Source organism: Neopsephotus bourkii, unplaced genomic scaffold (genome assembly GCF_033783945.1).
Source record: "Neopsephotus bourkii isolate Nb327-2 ecotype Australia unplaced genomic scaffold, CSIRO-AGI_Nbou_v1 NB_659, whole genome shotgun sequence".
Classification (NCBI taxonomy): Eukaryota; Metazoa; Chordata; class Aves; order Psittaciformes; family Psittacidae; genus Neopsephotus; species Neopsephotus bourkii.
The window spans coordinates 9,038,856-9,044,895 of NW_026901158.1; positions in this window are offsets into that span (position 1 = coordinate 9,038,856).

Here is a 6,040-nt window from a genome sequence, read left to right on the forward strand (position 1 = left end):
TATATCTATACCTATGTATCTATAACTGTATATATATCCATATACACAACTTATATTAATTTTTCATATGTATATATGCATGTCTATGTATGCCCCTACAGATATGCTCACCCCATCACTTAGAAATGAAGCAGGATGGGGGGTGCCCGTGGCCACAGGACAGCAAAGGCGAGTCCATGGGGACAGTACTGGGACAAGGTCCCGTGCTCCATCCCAGCCACGCGCACTCCCAGCCGCCCTGCGCTGTGCAGACGTGCGTCTGGATCCTTTGCTGTGAAACCTGTTCTCTCCAATGCTTCCTTTCAGCTCAGCTGGAGTGGAGTTTGTCAGAGCCCTGGACTCGGTGCCAAGCGCAGGCTATAAATACAGCAGCTATTTAAGAGCGAGGTATTTATTTGGCTTTCCCAGCGCCCCGTCAGTCTTCCTGCGAGGACGAGCATCGCTTGTGTGGGGCAAGGATACAGCACATGCAGGGAGCAGGGGCCGTCTGCTGGGGGTCCCATGATGGGGGTCCCTTCCTCAGGGATGCTCGGCCCAGGCACACGGTGGGGATGTGGTTGCCGCTCCCCTCACTCCATTCTGTGCTGGGTTGGTCCAAGTGATGTGAAGTGGGGTCTGGCGGGTGGGAGCTCTGCACGGAGCAGCATTGATGGTGTGGGATGTAACCCTGCCTAAGTGATGGAGGGAGCTGGGATAGGAGACAAGGATGGGTCTCAGGGGCAAGAGGTTGGAGGGAGCTGGTTTCCTGATGGACAAGTTTGAGGCTGTTTGTGGCACTGAGGGGGTGATGGAGGAGACACTTTACTCCTGGGGCCACATCCTGACCCCTCCTTGCTGATCCTCTCCTAAGGCATCTGGGCCTCAGAACGTGTCCCAAAGGAAGGTGGCTGCAGGGCCAGGCATTGCTTTCATCCCCATGAGCGGGGTAAATGGTCCCCAAGTGCTCCTGCTGGAGGCAGTGAGGGTGATGATTGCTCTGGGTGCGAGCAGGGCCCAGGCGTTGTGCTTTGGGTTTTCCCAGCTGTTCCCATTGCTCAGACATGGGCTTCATTTCCTTTCCCCAGTGCAAATGCCACAGCAGTGGCTGCAGTGACCCAGCACCAGGCCTTGTGTGATGTGATCCCTGCCCTGGGTCTGGAAGTGGGGCAGAACCTACAGGTCAGAAGCCCACACTTCACAGTAAGGGGCAGAGCCAGGGCTGCATCCCGGCCTGATCCATGCCAGGAATAACCCCAGAGGCCAGAAGGGTGAGACCATCATTCCCATGTTTATTGGTGTCTGCTGCTCCTTGGGGAAGCTGGCAGAACCTCCAGCCCCCCTGGGCTCCCCACAGCATCCTGCAAGCCTCATTTCCATGCCCCATTCCCATGCACATGCCATTCCCATTCCCATTCCACCCACAACGTGCCCTTTGCCAGTGTCCATTCAAATATCCCATGATCCTGGTGCCAGCACCCCATGCTGGTGCCTGTGCCCATGCCTGTTCCCACACCTCCTGCCCATGCTGGTGCCGCTGTCCAAGGCAGACAGGCTCTTTGCCATGCCCAAGCCATGCTGCTGCCCATTCCTGCACACCCTGCCCATGCCGGTGCCTGTCCCCAGACCCCATGCTGGTGTCCATGCTTGTGCCCATTCCCACTCTCCATGCCATACTGGTAACTGTCCCCAGACCCATGCTATGCCGGTGTCCATGCTGCTTCCCATTCCCATGCTTCACGCCTATGCCAGTGCCCATAGAATCATAGAATAGTTAGGGTTGGAAAGGACCTTAAGATCATCAAGTTCCAACCCCCCTGCCATGGGCAGGGACACCTCGCCCTAAACCATATTACATGCTGATGCTTATGCCAGTGCCCGTTCCCACACCCCATTCCAGTGTCCGTCCCATGCCGGTGTCCATGCCCATGCCATGCTGGCTCCCATTCCCACGGCCCATACCCATGCCCATGCTGTGCGGTGCAGTCAATGCTGTCGCACCCTCCGCAGTCTGCCTGCCTGCAGGCTCCCAGTTATCCCAGTCGCCACCAGCAGAGGGGAATGCTGATCCAGGAGACGGGAATGCTGATCCACAGCATCCTCCTGCTCCACCCGTGCCCGGCTTAGCGCAGCGGCTGCGATCCGCAGCCCCGCGGTGCCCCCCGTGCAGGCGGGTGGGTGCTGACCCATGGAGGGCTGTGCCCCCCCAGTGCTGCCCCACAGCCCCTGGCACCGGCTGCAGGGTCCTTTGCAGGGTCCCCAGGTGCCCCCCGTGCAAAGCAGGGATTTGAGCTGCCCCCTCCATCCCGTTGTGTGGCTGGGGCTGGATGCGCTTCACGGGCTCTGGCTCTGATGCAGGACCAACGGGCTGCAGCAGGTCTGAGCCAGCATTCCCTAATCGCCCTGTTGTGTGGGATCGCTGCTCCGGCACGGCAAATCCCGCTGGAGTCAGCGGGACTGAGGGTGCAACAGCCCATGGGGCACATCCCCACACACAGCACTGCTGATCCAAAGGGACAGGCAGAGCTGCTGCTGCTTTATCAGCACAAGGCGGGTTTACTGCTGCGATCACACGGCTGTTAATGGCACCCATACCGGTTCCGTGGAGGCCAGCAGCTCCAGGGCATGAGCAGGACACGTTCACACCCCTTTGACAGGAGCTTTTCCCTCTTGGCCCTCTCTGACCCCGCACCATAGCAGATCCATGAACAAGGAGGGGTCTTATTCACCTCTGAGGCCTTAGAGGTGAGCCCAGCTGGGTTTGAATGTGCCCATTCCCCATGGATGGGACCCGACCCTGGCTGCCAGGATCACTGCAGGGATGCAAGCATCTCCATCTGCAAAGAACACCCTGAAACCTGCATCTCCTGCCCTAAAGCACCCCCAAAACGATCAGGTTTCCTGGTGATGCAGGGAGGTGGAAACAGATCCTTGTCCCAGGGTCAATGAGAGTGAAAGGAAAACTCCACTGATTGCTCCTTATGACAGAGAAAGGGAAATAAACACCAGGCTGAAAGCTTTCTCCTGCAACATACCCCTGTGTTTAGTGCTTGCAGGAATTCAGCACGTGGTAGGTGATGGAGAACACCGTGTTCTGGGTGCTCTGCAGCTTTGCTGCTGAGAGGTCAGATTTACTCTGTGGTGCTGATGGCTGGGGTGATGCGTGGGTACCAAATCCAGAGGGACCAGCTGAAGCGGCAGATTCCGTTTGGCTGCTGTAAGCATGGAAATACTCGAAGGAATAAGCTTCTTATTCTTAAATGCTCCCTCACATACATGGATTGAGGCATCGAGAGCGACCAGGAGATGTGCTGGGTCCCCAGGATGGTGAAGGAGAGGTTTGAAGTACTCTGCTCATCATGGTGGATTTGTGCACCTGGAATGGTTCGGGTTGGAAGGGACCTTAAGGATCACCCGGGTCCAACCCCTGCCATGGGCTTGAGTCCAGAGGAGGCCATGGAGATGCTGCGAGGGCTGGAGCAGCTCTGCTCTGGAGCCAGGCTGAGAGAGCTGGGCTGGGGCAGCCTGGAGAAGAGAAGGCTCCTGAAGGGGAGACCTTAGAGCAGCTCCAGTGCCTAAAGGGGCTGCAGGAAAGCTGGAGAGGGGCTTGGGACAAGGGCCTGTAGGGACAGGCCAAGGGGAATGGCTTGAACCTGCCAGAGGGGAGACTGAGCTGAGCTCTTAGGCAGAAGCTCTTCCCTGTGAGGGTGCTGAGGCGCTGGCACAGGGTGCCCAGAGAAGCTGTGGCTGCCCCATGCTCAGTGTGCAGTGCTCCTGTGCTGACAGGGGTTGTTTAGGATTGGCTTAGCAAAGCTAAGGCTTATGCCATGTACTTGGTCTGGTTAGCAGGGCTGTGTGCAGTGCCTGAAGCATACTCCAGACAGTGCTTCTTTCAAAGGAATGATGCTTGGTTTCTGATTGTGAAGTTGGTACCATGGGTGGCTATTCCCTGTTTTGTTGTTTTTCTTCATTTGAGGGAGGTGGATGCATGTCCCCCACCTATAAAATGCCCTCGCCCCACTAGGGCTGACTTCTGAATGAATTCAGAGCCAGACTCCTCTGGGATCAGTGTTCAAAAGCCTCTGATGGAAAGATTTTCTATTTTCAAGGAGATTTTGCTGTAGCTCAAATTCCCAGGGGAATATCTTGGTCTCAGCAGTGTTTTGGCCAGGAAAACAACCTGCAAACAAGCCCAGTGCTCAGGGAAAAGCCTTCCGATGGGCACTGCACAGAGAAAAAGGTAAATCACAGAATCCCAGCCTGGTTTGGGTTGGAAGGGACCTTAAAGCTCACCCAGTTCCAATGGCAGGGACCCCTTCCACTGCAGCAGCTTGCTCCAAGCCCCTGTGTCCAACCTGGCCTTGAACACTGCCAGGGATGGGGCAGCCACAGCTTCTCTGGGCACCCTGTGCCAGTGGAAATGCTGGGATATAAACTGGAATAAATACTTCAGCACTGAAGGTTTTTGCCCTTTGAAGTGACTCGCAAGGGTAAGAACTTGTGTTCAGATGGAGAGGGCTGATGAGCGCTGGCAACCTCACAGGTGAGCCCAGCCCCTGGTCACAGTCTCCTCACTCCCATGGGTGCTGGGGCTGACACAGGTGACATCTGGGTGCTGTCCTGATGTCCTTTAGCCTCTTATTGAGTGTTTTGCCTTTAGCAGAGCCCAGCTTGCCTGGCAGCACCCAGAACCCTCCCTCCTCAGGAGGATGCTTGGCCCCAGGCTGGCAGCACCCTGCCATGGCTGCAGGGGGAAGGACCCCTGGTGTCCCCCTCAATGTGCTGGGCAGGGGATGGGCACATGGGAGCTGCAGGGAGTGGCGTGAGCAGCCTCCATCCCCTCCCCATCCCGGCTGCTGTGGCTGGCCAAGAGCTATTTCAGGCAGGATAAACAGGATGCCTCGCTTCGAGCTGGCCACCTCCACTCCTCCTTCCCACTGCCGGGTAAACAGCCCAGCCCAGGGAACGATTCCCTGTACAGCCTCCGAGCCAAGCAACCTGGCCACGGGTGAGCCACCAGCCAAGGCTGATGCTCTGGAAGCAGCCATGGACCTGTGGATGATCCCAAGGGATGGATCCATCTCGGCAGCGGCTCCCCGGAGCCACCCTGCAGCTGGGAACAGCCTGAACTTTCTGGCCACGCCACCACGTCTTCCCCCTTCCTCCTCCTCCTCCTCTTCCTCCCTCGGTCACACCGGGCTCCGTGCTGTGCCCATGGGCTGGGAATGATGCAGGCAAGGCCTTTCCTCCGGCCGGATCATGCCCAGGCAGCACCGGGGGATGCTGTGCGGGCTGTTTCCGCCGGTTGCTCTCGGGAGAGGAGCCGCAGCAACAGGAGAGGAAGGAGGAGCTTTCCCACCGCTTCCTCCAGCTCCTCGGCTGCTTCCCTCCGCTGGGCCTGAGAGCTCAGCCCGTGGATCCAGCATGTGCTGTACTGATGAAGCGTTACTGGTCCTGGTACCCCGCTTGGAGCGTGCCCTCCTGCTCCCCAGTGATGCCAGCCTGCTCCTGGCTCCCCCCACTATGGAAGAACGGTGCCAAACAGCGGTCCGAAATACGTGGTTCGGTCTCTGTGGGGAGTGGTTTAAGGCAACTTGAGTTTTCCCATCCCATTCTCCCGCATGACGAGGGAGAGGGGCCCTTCTCCTGCATCCCGCTCTGCCCCATCCCGCTCCCCCCTCCCCATGGCTGGGTGTGAGCGCAGGTAGCAGAGGGAGGAGCCGGTGTTGCAATCGCCCCATGGAGCAATGTGAGGGGCCCGGTGCCAAGCAGCCGGAGCTGGTTCGCCTGGCGCCGGCAGCCGTGGGAGCTGGCGCGGGGCCCTGCGATGCGGGCACACGGCATCAGGACCGGGCATGGTGGGGGTACAGCTCTTCCCCGTGCCCCAATGAGCTAATTAGAGCAGCTAATTACAAGGCGGGGCAGGGAGAGGAGCTTTTACAGGGGCATGTAGTGATAGGACAAAGGGGAACGGCTTGAAGCTGGAAGAGAGATTGAGAGGAGATGGTAGGAAGTTCTTTAGTGGTCGGCTGCTGAGATGGGGAGGGGATGGAGGCTGCTCACA